Source organism: Nicotiana tabacum, chromosome 12 (genome assembly GCF_000715075.1).
Source record: "Nicotiana tabacum cultivar K326 chromosome 12, ASM71507v2, whole genome shotgun sequence".
In the NCBI taxonomy this organism is placed as follows: domain Eukaryota; kingdom Viridiplantae; phylum Streptophyta; class Magnoliopsida; order Solanales; family Solanaceae; genus Nicotiana; species Nicotiana tabacum.
Genome location: NC_134091.1, coordinates 126,857,673 through 126,871,530, shown reverse-complemented (window position 1 = coordinate 126,871,530; position 13,858 = coordinate 126,857,673).

Genomic DNA, 13,858 nt, shown 5'->3' with positions numbered 1-13,858 from the left:
TATCAACAAATAACAATAAATGACATTTAAGTAAACAGAATGAATGAGTCACCCAAGAAAGGATAGAATAAGTGAATGTTCTTTCTCACAATGATGAATGACGGACAACCCCTTGAATATTTGAGTTATTCTCGGATCTAGTAAAAAAATATTGACAAGAATCTTAGTAAAATGATGTTGTTTGTATCTTAGCAATGAGATCGGATCCTCTTTCTCAAGTCAAAGTATATTTTTACAAATAAATATCACATATCCCCTATCATTGTGTCTTTTTTTATTTATAGGGAATATGCTCCTAAGAAACTCTAATAGTACAAGTGCAAAGAATATTCACTAGAATATTTTCTTAAATATCGTATCTTGAAACTAGCCGTTATAACTCTGTCAAAAGTACTCGACCCTTGTTGAACCCTCGACTTCGGCCCTTGTTGACTTTTCGATCACAGACTTCGTCGCTTCTTGGGCCATTTCGACAAACGACGATTTGGGAACTCTTCCCCTAGTACTATCTTGGCTTAAATATTCTAAAGATAGATTTTGACCCATACAGTTAGTCCCTCCGCTTATTGAGGCCGACTTCGGGCGGATTCGATAAGCGGATCTTGTTCTTTGTTGGTCGAAACAATCGAGCGAGCTATGCAGGTCGTGGTGGTTGCGGCGAACTGGCAGTGTGGTCGGCCCTACGTGGGCCGCACATTTCAAGCGCTTCGATTTTTTCGGGCGATTTGCTGGAATTATGTTGTCCATGAGTTAGGATGACGTCATGACGTCATGCCTCGTTATGACGCATGTGTCACGACCCAAATTTACTTATAGGCCGTGATGGCACCCAACATCCCAGCTAGGCAAGCCAACTAATGATTTAAACATATATTCATTTCTTTAAAAATTATCCGAGTAATAAAACTTGGAGTACTTGCAAAAATTAAGACAATGTGAGAAATAAGATAAATTAAAACCCAAGTAAAATAATTAAATCCAAAAATTTTTCTAGTGTGTGCCAAGACCTAATGTCACGAGTATATGAGTATCTAGTAGATTATACAAAATTTTAAATAATGTCTGAAATTAAATACACAGAATACAAATACAAGAAGAGGCACTGGTTGTTGCAGAATGGCTCAGAAAGCCAGCTCACCACTAAGCATCTGGATAACGTGGATGCACTCTGATAGGTCCTCCGATAGTACCTGTCTCGGGTCCTGCACAAAAAGTGCAGCAAGCGTAGTATGAGTACGTAAACAATGTGTACCCAGTAAGTATCAAGCCTAATCTCGAAGAAGTAGTGACGAGATGTCGACTTTGACACTCACTATGGGTCAATAATATTACAATAGAATTATTTAATTAAACATGATTTTTAGGTGAACAACAATAATTTTCTAGTCGAGTAGAAATAAATAAATTCCTTAAATTTTAATAATTTCCAATTTATCAAATTAGCTTCACAAGCTGCAATTAAAATATCAAGGTATTATGTAATTATTATTATTAGGCACGATTTCTGCCGAGGTCATACGGCCCGATCCAGAGTGTCGTGTACACTGCCGAGGGACGTGCGGCGCGATCCATAGATGCATCTATACTGCCGGTGTTCGGCCCGCTCCACAAGAAAGGAGGACATTTTCTTATGAACCTCCGTAATGAGAAGTTATTATAATATTAACACGTAGGATGTTCAATCTCTATTAACAATTTAATAATTTACACAAAATTCGAGTATATTAAGTTTCGATCTTTTACTATTTCCTTAAACAATTTACAATATAATTTCAGTAATTTAATTAAATAAAAGGAGTAGTTATCACAAGTAATTCATGATTTGAGTTCTAAACTACCCGGACATTAACATAATTAGTAGCTACGCACGGACTTTCGTCACCTCGTGCGTGCGTAGCCCCCACAATTAGCAACAATTATTAATATGAATCACATATGGGGTAAATTCCCTCTTACAAGGTTAGGCAAAAGACTTACCTTGTCTCAAAGCCCACTTCCCGATTACAATATCGCGAAAAATCTCAACTCGGTGCCGAAAAATCCGAAATTATCCAAAAGTTATATAAAATAATTAATACATGCTCAAAAATTCAAAATTAGACTATTAAATAAATTACCCTATCCAAAAATGATAAATTCCTAAAATTTACCCCGGGCCCACGTGCCCGGATTCCAAAAAATTTCGGAGAAAATCATTACCCATAACCTCAAGAACTCAAATATACAATTTTCATCAAATTCCATAACCATTTTCGTGGTTAAAATCTCATTTTTACACAAATCTAGATTTTTCCTCTAACCCTTGATTTCTATAATTTACAGGTTATAATCTACCCATAATCTATGTATTTAACTCAAAATGTGTAGAATTAACTTACCTTCAAGTTGCTAGTTGAAATCCCCTCTCAAAAAGCTCCAAAATCGCCCAAGAATGAAAGAAATGGGGTTAAAAATGGTGAAATCCCGTTTTTAAGACATTCTGTCCGGTACAGTGAACCCCTTCTTCGCGAACGCGGTCAGTTCCTCGCGTTCGCGAAGGCAAAATTTCACAGCCTTAAAATTACCCTTTCGCGAACGCGATAGGGGTCTCGCGAACGCGAAGTCTTACTGGCCTGCCATTTGCGAACGCGTGATCTCCCTCGTGAACGCGTAGGCCAAAACTCTCGGGCTTCGCAAACGCATCACCCTCCACGCGAACGCGAAGGGCAATATCCCAGCTCCCATTTTCCTTCTTCGCGAACGCGAGGGTCCTTCCGCGTTCGCGAAGAAGGAAACCAGAACTGTAATTTCTAGTTTTTCCAACTTAGCTCCGGGTGGTTCAAAACTCACCCGAGCCCCCGGGGACCCCGTCCAAATGTACCAACAAGTCTGAAAATATAACACGGACTTGCTTGAACTCTCGAAACACGCAAATCAATAACGAAACTAAGAATCGCACCCCAAAATCGAATTAGATCAAAATATGAACTTCAAGTTTTTAACTTCCTCCGAACGCGCCGAATCATACTTGTACTACCCCGAAATGACACCAAATTTTGCGTGCAAGTCTTAAATCACCATACGGAGCTATTCTCAGGCTCGAAATTCCAAACGGACCTCAATTACTCCAAATCCTACTCCAAACCAAATTTAAAGAGCATTAAACCTTCAAATAGTTAATTTTCACTATTAAGCGCCAAAATGCTCCCGGGTTGTCCAAAACCCGATTCGAACATATGCCCAAGTCCAAAATCATCATACAAACCTATTGGAACTGTCAAATCTCGATTCCGGAGTCATTTTCTTAAAATGTTGATCAAAGTCAAACTTGGGCCTTTAAAGCCAAACTAATAAACCAAGTATTCTGATTTCAACCCGAACACTTCCAAATCTCGAACCAACCATCCCCGCAAGTCATAAATTAATAAAAGCACATACTGGGAGTTTTATTTAGGGGAATGGGGTTCTAAAAGTCAAAATGACTGGTTGGGTCATTACATTCTTCACCTCTTAAACAAACATTCGTCCTCGAACGAGTTTAAAATTTTACCTAGAGTGCTGAATAAGTGTGGATATATGTTCTGCATGTCCTCATCGGCCTCCCAAGTCGCTTCCTAGACTTGTTGGCCCCTCCACTGGACTTTTATCCTAGAAATCTTCTTGAACCTCAACTGGCGAACTTGTTTATCAACAATGGCAATTGGTTCCTCTTCATAACCTAAGCTCTTATCTAGCTGAACTGTGATGAAGTCTAACACATATGATAGGTCGGCATGATACTTCCGGAGTATAGATACATGGAAAAGCAGATGAATTCCTAATAGACTGGGAGGCAAAGCAAGCTCATAAACAACCTTCCCAACTCGTCTCAACACCTCAAATGGTCCTATAAACCTTGGGCTCAACTTGCCCTTCTTCCCAAATCTCATGATTCCCTTCATCGGCAAAACCTTCAAGAGAACTTTTTCACCCACCATAAACGATAAATCACGCGCTTTCTGATCCGCGTAACTTTTTTGCCTGAACTGTGCTGTACGAAGTCGCTCCTGAATTAATTTTACCTTTTCTAAGGCATCCTTTACCAAATCAGTACCATGTAACTTAGCTTCACCGGGCTCAAACCATCCGATGGGCGAACGACATCGTCGACCATATAAAGCCTCAAATGGAGCCATTTCGATGCTGGATTGGTAACTGTTATTATAAGCAAACTTGGCCAAAGGCAAGAAACGATCCCACTGACCTCCAAAGTCAATCACACATGCCCTGAGCATATCCTCCAAAATTTAAACTGTCTGCTCTGACTGCCCGTCGGTCTGCGGATGAAAGGTTGTGCTGAGCTCTACGCAGGTCCCTAATTCACACTGTACTGATCTCCAGAAATGTGAAGTAAACAGAGGGTCTCTATCTGATATGATGGAAATTGGCACACCGTGTAACCGAACTATCTCCTGAATATAAAGTTGGGCCAACCTCTCCGAAGTATACGTAGTCACAACCGGAATAAAGTGTGCCGACTTGGTCAACCCGTCGACAATGACCCAAACTGCATCAAACTTCCGCAAGGTTCGCGGCAACCCAACTACAAAGTCCATAGTAATGCGTTCCCATTTCCACTCTGGTATAGTCATCTGCTGAAGTAGGCCACCTGGCCTCTGGTGCTCATATTTAACTTGCTGGCAATTTAGACACCTAGCTACATATTCGACTGTGTCATTTTTCATTCTTCGCCACCAATAATGCTGCATCATGTCACGATACATCTTCGTAGCACTTGGTTGGATAGAATACTGAGAAATTTGTGCCTCCTTTAGAATCCTTTTCCTCAGTCCATCCACATTAGGAACACATAGACTATCCTGGAGTCGCAGAACACCATCCGCGCCAATAGTAACTTCCTTGGAACCACCCCGTAGTACCATTTCTCGAAGAACCATTAAGTGTGGATCATCATACTGGTGAGCCTTGATCTGCTCAAATAATGAAGATTGGGCCACAACACATACAAGAACTTGGCTGGGCTCTGAAATATCCAGCCTCACAAGTCTGTTAGCCAAGGACTGAATATCCAAAGCTAATCGCCTCTCCTCTGCTGAAATGAAAGCCAAACTATCCATACTCTCCGCATTTCTACTCAAGGCGTCTGCAACTACATTTGCTTTGCCCGGATGATACATGATAGTAATATCATAATCTTTTAGTAACTTAAGCCATCTGCGCTGCCTCAAATTTAGGTCACTCTGCTTGAACAAATGCCCTCGCCTGATAAAATATGCCCCAAGAATGCTACAGAATTTAGACAAAACTCACATTTGGAGGACTTAACATATAGCTTTTGTTCCCGCAGTGTCTGAAGCACCACTCTCATATGTTGCTCGTGTTCTTCCTTACTGCGCGAGTAAATCAAAATATCATCAATGAAGACAATGACAAACAAATCAATATATTGCCTGAATACCATGTTCATCAAATCCATAAATGTCGTCGGGGCGTTAGTCAAACCGAAAGACATCACGAGAAATTCATAATGACTATATCTAGTCCGGAAAGCAATCTTCGGAACATCCGAATCCCGAATCTTCAACTGATGGTACCCTGACCTCATGTCGATCTTAAAAAACACCCTAGCACCCTGCAACTGGTCAAATAGATCATCAATACACGACAACGGGTACTTGTTCTTAATGGTGACTTTGTTCAGTTGGCGATAGTCAATACACATTCACATAGTTCCATCCTTTTTCTTCACAAATAACACCGTTGCACCCCAAGGCGATACACTCGGTATAACGAACCCTTTTGCCAGTAACTCCCTAAGTTGTTCTTTCAATTCCTTTAATTCTTTCGAAGCCATGTAATACAGTGGGATAGATATAGGCTGGGTATGTGGAGCTAAGTCAATAAAAAAATTAATATCACGATCTAGTGGCATGCGTGGAAGATCTGAAGGAAATACATCGGAGAACTCCCGAACCATAGGCACTGAATCAATAGTCGGAGTCTCTGTAGTAGTATCCCGAACGTAGGCTAGATAATCCAAACAACCCTTCTCGACCATATGTCGAGCTTTTAGAAAGGAAATAACATGATTAGATGCGCCGACAGACGAACCCTTCCACTCCAACCTAGGAAATTTCGGCATTTCCAAAGTAACAGTCTTAGCATGGCAATTTAGGACGGCATGATATGGGGATAGACAGTCCATGCCCAGGATAATCTCGAAGTCGGTCATATCAAACAACAGAAGATCTGCTCTAGTCTCATAACCACAGAATGTAACAACACAGGACCGATAGATCTGATTCACAATAACAGAATCGCCCACATGAGTGGACACATAAACAGGAGTACTCAAGGACTCTCGAGAAACACTTAGGAAATGAGCAAATAGAGAGCACACATATGAATACGTAGATCCTAGATCAAATAATACGGAAGAAACTTTACCGCAAACAGAAATAATACCTGTAATCAGTGCATCTTAGGCCTCTGCATCTGGTCTGGCCGGAAAAGCATAGAACCGAGCTGGAGCGCCACCTGGCTGGCCTCCACCTGGCTAGCCTCCACCTCTATGACGGCCCCTACCCACCTGCCCTCCACCTCTTGGTGGTCGGATAGCTACTGGAGCAACTGGTGCGGTAATCATAGGCTGCTGACCCTGCTGCACTGGTCTACCCCGAAGCCTGGGGCAGAATCTCCGCATGTGACTGGGATCCCCGCACTCGTAACAACTTTTAGCTGCGATGGGCTGCTAACTAGAAGTCTAATCATGGGGACCTGAATACCCATTGGAAGAACCCTGTATAGCTGGTGGGCGATAAGAACTCTCTGCATAACACTGAAATAAGGTCGCACTGGGGTACCCTGAGGAGGTGGTGGTGCTGGATATAGGGGCCTGCTAGACTACCCTCTCACGAACTGACCTCTACCCCCAGATGGAGTACCTCTCAACTCTCCAGAATATCTAAATCGCGTATCCCTCATAACCTGCTCTCGGCTACGCTGACGCACACCTTTAATCCTTCGGGCTATCTCTACAACCAACTCATAAGAAGTCCCTATCTCAACCTCTCGTGCCATAGTGGCCTGAATGCCAGTATGTAAACCTGCAACAAACCTCTGTACTCTCTCCGCCTCAATAGGGAGTATCATAAGTGCATAGCGAGATAACTCAGAGAACCTTGCCTCATAATCGGTCACTAACATCTGACCCTGCTGGAGCTGCTCAAACTGAAACCGCAACTCTTCCCTCTGGGAGGGTGTAATATACCTGTCCAAAAAATACGGGTGAACCTGTCCCAATTCATGGGAGGAAAATCTGTTGGTCTGCCAAGAAGATAAGACTTCCACCATCTACGGGCTCTGCCCTCCAGCTGAAAAGTAGCAAAGTCTACCCCATGAGACTCCAATATCCTCGTGTTGTGCAGTCTGTCCCTGCACCGATGAATAAAATCCAGGGGATCCTCATGTCGCTCACCCTAAAGATAGGAGGATGTAGTCTAGTCCATCGGTCCAATAGCTTGTGCGGCTCAGCGGCCGCAGCTGGTCTGGGTTCAGGTGTAGCTGCTGCCACTGGATGGACTCCACCCATGGATAATGCACCCTGGGTCTGATATACAGCAGTTGCCTGCCCATGAGCCTGTGTGGTAGGAGTTTGTGCTCCCCCGCCCACTTGAGATGTGGTTGGGTCTGCCGAAAATAAACTGGCCTGAGTCATAGTGTCCATGAACTGCAGCATACGGCCCATAACCTCCTGGAATTCCAGTGCAGATGTAAAATCCACCGGAGCTGGCTCTGCTACGGGAACCTCGCCCTGTTCATCAATAATAGGATCATCTCCTGGACCTACTGGTGGTATAACTCGAACAACTCTGGGATGTCCTCGTCCCCTACCACGGACTGGAGACCTCCCTCGGCCTCTAACAATAGGGGGAGTAGCTCTTCCCTGGTCTGGAACCTCGTTAGAGCGCGTTCTCACCATCTATGATAGAATAAGAGAAAGATATACAATACTACATTATATGCACGATGGGAGATGAAGAAAGATAGTTTTCCTAACACCCTATAGCCTCTCGAAGATAAGTACAGATATCTCAGTACCGATCCGCAAGACTGTATTAGGCCTGCTAATAACTTGTGAGATCTACGTGAACCTAGTACTCTGATACCATGTTGTCACGACCCAAATTCACCTATAGGTCGTGATGGTGCCCAACATCCCAGCTAGGCAAGCCAACTAATGATTTAAACATATATTTATTTCTTTAAAAATTATCCGAGTAATAAAATTCGGAGTACTTGCAAAAATTAAGACAATGTGATAAATAAGATAAATTAAAACCCAAGTAAAATAATTAAATCCAAAAATTCTTCTAATGTGTGCCAAGACCTAATGTCACGAGTATATGAGTATCTAGTAGATTATACAAAATTCTAAATAATGTCTGAAATTAAATACACAGAATACAAATACAAGAAGAGGCACTGGTTATTGCAGAACGGCTCAGAAAGGCAGCTCACCACTAAGCCTTTGGATAACGTCGATGCACTCCGATAGGTCCTCCGATAGTGCCTGTCTCAGGTCCTGTACAAAAAGTGCATCAAGCGTAACATGAGTATGTAAACAATGTGTACCCAGTAAGTATCAAGCCTAATCTCGAAGAAGTAGTGACGAGATATCGACTTTGACACTCACTATGGGTCAATAATATTACAATAAAATTATTTAATTAAACATGATTTTTAGGTGAACAACAATAAATTTCTAGTCGAGTAGAAATAAATAAATTCCTTAAATTTTAATAATTTCTAATTTATCAAATTAGCTTCACAAGCTGCAATTAAAATATCAAGGTATCGTGTAATTATTATTATTAGACACGATTTCTGCCGAGGTCGTACGGCCCGATCCAGAGTGTCGTGTACACTGCCGAGGGACGTGCGGCGCGATCCATAGATGCATCTATACTGCCCAGGCATTCGGCCCGCTCCACAAGAAAGGAGGACATTTTCTTATGAACCTCCGTAATGAGAAGTTATTATAATATTAACACGTAGGATGTTCAATCTCTATTAACAATTTAATAATTTACACAAAATTCGAGTATATTAAGTTTCGATCTTTTACTATTTCCTCAAACAATTTACAATATAATTTCAGTAATTTAATTAAATAAAAGGAGTAGTTATCACAAGTAATTCATGATTTGAGTTCTAAACTACCCGGACATTAACATAATTAGTAGCTACGCACGGACTCTTGTCACATCGTGCGTACGTAGCCCCCACAATTAACAACAATTATTAATGTGAATCATCTATGGGAGTAAATTCCCTCTTACAAGGTTAGGCAAGAGACTTACCTAATCTGAAAGCCCACTTCCCGATCATAATGTCGCGAAAAATCTCAATTCGGTGCCAAAAAATCCGAAACTATCCAAAAGTTATATAAAATAATTAATACATGCTCAGAAATTCAAAATTAGACTATTAAATAAATTACCCTATCCAAAAATGATGAATTTCTAAAATTCACCTCGGGCTCACGTGCTTGGATTCCGGAAATTTTCGGAGAAAATCGTTACCCATAACCTCAAGAACTCAAATATACAATTTTCATCAAATTCCATAACCATTTTCGTGGTTAAAATCTCATTTTTATACAAATCTAGGTTTTTTCTATTACCCTTGATTTCCATAATTTACAGGTTATAATCTACCCATAATCTATGTATTTAACTCAAAGTATGTAGAATTAACTTATCTTCAAGTTGGTAGTTGAAATCCCCTCTCAAAAAGCTCCAAAATGGCCCAAAAATGGAAGAAATTGGGTTAAAAATAGTGAAATCCCATTTTAAGACATTATGTCCGGTACATTGAACCCCTTCTTCGCGAACGCGGTCAGTGCCTCGCGTTCGCGAAGGCAAAATTCCACAGCCTTAAAATTACCCTTCGCGAAAGCAACAGGGGTCTCGCGAACGCGAAGGCTTGCTGGCCTGCCCTTCGCGAACGCGTAGGCCATAACTCTCGGGCTTCGCGAACGCGTCACTCTCCGCGCGATCGCGAAGGATAATAGCCCAGCTCCCATTTTCCTTCTTCACGAACGTGAGGGTCCTTCCGCGTTCGCGAAGAAGGAAACTAGAACTGGAATTTCTAGTTTTTCCAACTTAGCCCCGGGTGGTTCAAAACTCACCCGACCCTCCCCCCTCCCCCGGGGACCCCGTCCAAATGCACCAACAAGTCTGAAAACATAACACGGACTTGCTCGAACTCTCAAAACACGCAAATCAACAACGAAACTAAGAATCGCACCCCAAAACCGAATTGGATCAAAATATGAACTTCAAGTTTCTAAATTCCTCCGAACGCGCCGAATCATACTTATACTACCCGGAATGATACCAAATTTTGTGTGCTAGTCTTAAATTACCATACGGAGCTATTCTTAGGATAAGAATTCTAAACGGGCCTCAATTACTCCAAAACCTACTCCAAACCAAATTTAAAGAGCATTAAACCTTCAAATAGTTAATTTTTACTATTAAGCGCCGAAACGCCCCTGGGTTGTCCAAATCCCGATTCGAATATACGCCCCAAGTCCAAAATCATCATACGAACCTATTGGAACTATTAAATCTCGATTCCAGGTTTGTTTTCTCAAAATGTTGACCGAAGTCAAACTTGGGCCTTTAAAGCCAAACTAAGGAACCAAGTGTTCCGATTTCAACCCGAACATTTCCAAATTCTGAACCAATCATCCCCGCAAGTCATAAATTAATAAAAGCACACACGGGGAGTTTTATTTAGGGGAACATGGTTCTAAAAGTTAAAATGACCAGTTGGACCATTATATCATGTTCCCGATGCGTTGCTTCGTTTCACGTGTGACCTTTGATTAAACCTTCTGTGTCGGTTCTGGCGCCAGCAATGATGAGCCGTTTTCGGTTATAGTGCCAAGACCTTTATAAATAGAGGTATTTGGACGTGATTTTGAGGTTTAAGTTTTTTGTTGTTTCGAAATCCCATATTTTTCTATTGCTCTCTTCTTGCTTCGAATTTATCTTCTCTGTTCCAGTAATTTGTATTGTTCTTAACTCTTCCTCGTTTAATACATCTCTTTCCTACATTAAACTATGTCTAACGTATCTTCTAAGTCTTGTGAGGAAAGTCGTGTGGGCCCCTTGGCAGTGGTGTTTACCTCCCATGAGGAGAGTGTTCCTGCCACCGTTGAGGATGAAACCTTCCCGTCGGTGGAAGAGATAATTCTGTGCAACCCTAATTTTAGATCCAATTTCTCCAAATCACCTAATACAGCACCTGGAGACTTTCGGTCAATAATGGCGATGAAGGAATTCTAAGAGTTTAAGGCTAAGTTTGGCCTTCCCAATCACATTGAGTTAATCCCGGCTAGGCAGGATACGATACAGTTCCACCATCCTGGGTATTGCGCTTTTTATGCCTATCCCTTCCAAGTCGGCTATTCCCTTTCCTCTCCTACTGTTGGTCGAGGAGTTTTATCGTTATTACGGCATTTGCTCAACTCACGTGGTACGCTTATAAGCTTATAAAAATGCTTACCAAATTTGCTGAGCTAGATGGGGTCGAGTTGACACTTTGGCACTTAATACATCTGTTCGCCCCTAGCTTTTATAGGGGAACGATATTGAATCTTCGCCAACAAGGGGGCAAGTGCTTGGTGGTGAAGATGGACGACAAGGCCAACCGTCAATTCTGGTTCAACTTCTTTTTTGTCAGAACCAAGAATGTGGTGGCCAATGTCGACAGTTTTCCTGAGGCTTGGAATTATGCTCGTAAGTACCTAATTTCCCTGCTTGTAGGTATTTGATTTTTCTCTTGTGCTTGGTCGTTACTTGAGCCGCTTTCATAGGAGTACCTTAGGCTGGGTTCTCCAACCTATACCAGTATTACTGCCTCAGTCCCATATACCAAAGAGTAGGGTGTCCCTCTTGTGCTCGTCTTTAGAGTTGTTCGATAGGCCCATAATACTTCTAGTAGCATTTCCGACCACAGTTCCTTGGCGTCTTCGAGCTTTTCCTTCATGATATTTAGTATAGACTTATTAGAGGATTCTGCTTGGCCGTTACCAGCCGAATGGTATGGGGTTAAGAGTATCCTCTTGATATGTCATTTCTCGAAGAATTCAGTGGTTTTCTTTCCTGTGAACTGGGGTCCGTTGTCACAGCTGATTTCCTTGGGTAGGCCGAATCGGCATATGATGTTTCTCCATATAAAGGTGATTAGCCCATGTTCTCGTATTTGGGTGAATGTTTCTGCTTCCACCCATTTAGAGAAATAGTTAGTTAAAACCAAAAGGAATCATACATTACCTCACCCTGCTATGAGGGGGTCCACGATGTCCATTCCCCATTTGATGAACGGCCAAGGGGAGGTGACCGAGTAGAGGTGTTTTCCTATTTGGTGAATCATTGGGGCGTACTTTTGGCATTGTTCGCATTTCCTCACGAAGTCTGCGGCATCGTTTTTCATGGTGGGCCAGTAGTATCCCGCCCGTATGAGGCATCCGACCAGTGCTCGATTGCTGGAGTGAGCTCCACAATGGCCTTCATGGACTTCTACGAGGGCGCGCTGGGTTTCGTTCGGGCCCAAGCACTTTTATCTCCGGTTATGATGCTTTTGGTAGCTGCGGCTAGTTTGGCGAGGCCATCTACTTTAGCATTCTATGCTCGTGGGATTTGATCGAGATGGCATTTGTCGAACTGAGGCAATAGCTTGTAGATTTTGGTCTGGTATTTTTGCAGTCTTTATTCCTTGATTTGGAAAGTCCTTGTGATGTTGTTGACTACGAGCTGTGAGTCACAGTGGAGTTACAACCATTTCGTCCCATATTTGAGTGCTAGCCTTAACTTTGCAATTACGGCCTCATACTTAGCCTCATTATTAGTCATATACGGGCACCTTATGGACAGCAAATTACTTCGCCTGTTGGGACCTCGAGTACGAGTCCCAGTTCGAACCCCGATGCGTTGGATGCGCCATCGATGTATAGGACACATAGGTCTTGTGTTTGGAGGGAACCTTGGGCGGCTTCCCTTTCGACTTCAGGCATTATTTTTGCACTGAAGTCGGGAAACACTTGTGACTTTATCATCGTTCGCGACTGGTATGTGATATCGTGCTCACTTAGCTCGATGGCCCATTTGGCCAGCCCCCCCAATAGCTTGGTTTTATGCAAAATGCCCCTCAAGGGAAAAGTTGTGACGACCGAGATAGGTGGCATTGGAAATATGGTCTAAGCTTACGTAAAGCTACGACCAAGTCCAGAGCCATTTTTTTGAGGTGTGGGTACATCGTCTCGGCGTCGACGAGTGTTTTACTAATGTAATAGATGGGATATTGCGTACCTTTGTTTTCGCAGATCAAGACTGCGCTTACTACTACCTCGGATACAACTAGATAGATGAGAAGTTACTCCCCAGGTTCGGGTTTCGAAAGCAGGGGCGGTAATGATAGGTATGCATTTAGATCTCGTAGAGCCTGGATGCATTCTGTAACGACCCGATCGATCGTTTTGGGTATTTATGCTCCTTTCTACTATTTGAAGCCTTGAATACCTTCATACGATGTATTATGACTTGTGTGAATTGTTGGCTTTGATTTTCAGGTGTTTCAGAGTTAGTTTGGAAGAATGAAATCCAAGGCTTTAAAGCTTAGGTAAAAATAATGACCGGATATCGACTTATGTGTAAATGACCCCTGAATAGAGTTTTGATGATTTCAATAGCTCCATATGGTGATTTTGGACTTAGGAGCGTGTCCGTAAAATTATTTGGAAGCCCGTAGCTAAATTAGGCTCGAAATGGCTAAAATAGAAATTTAAGTTTGGAAGTTTGACCGGGGA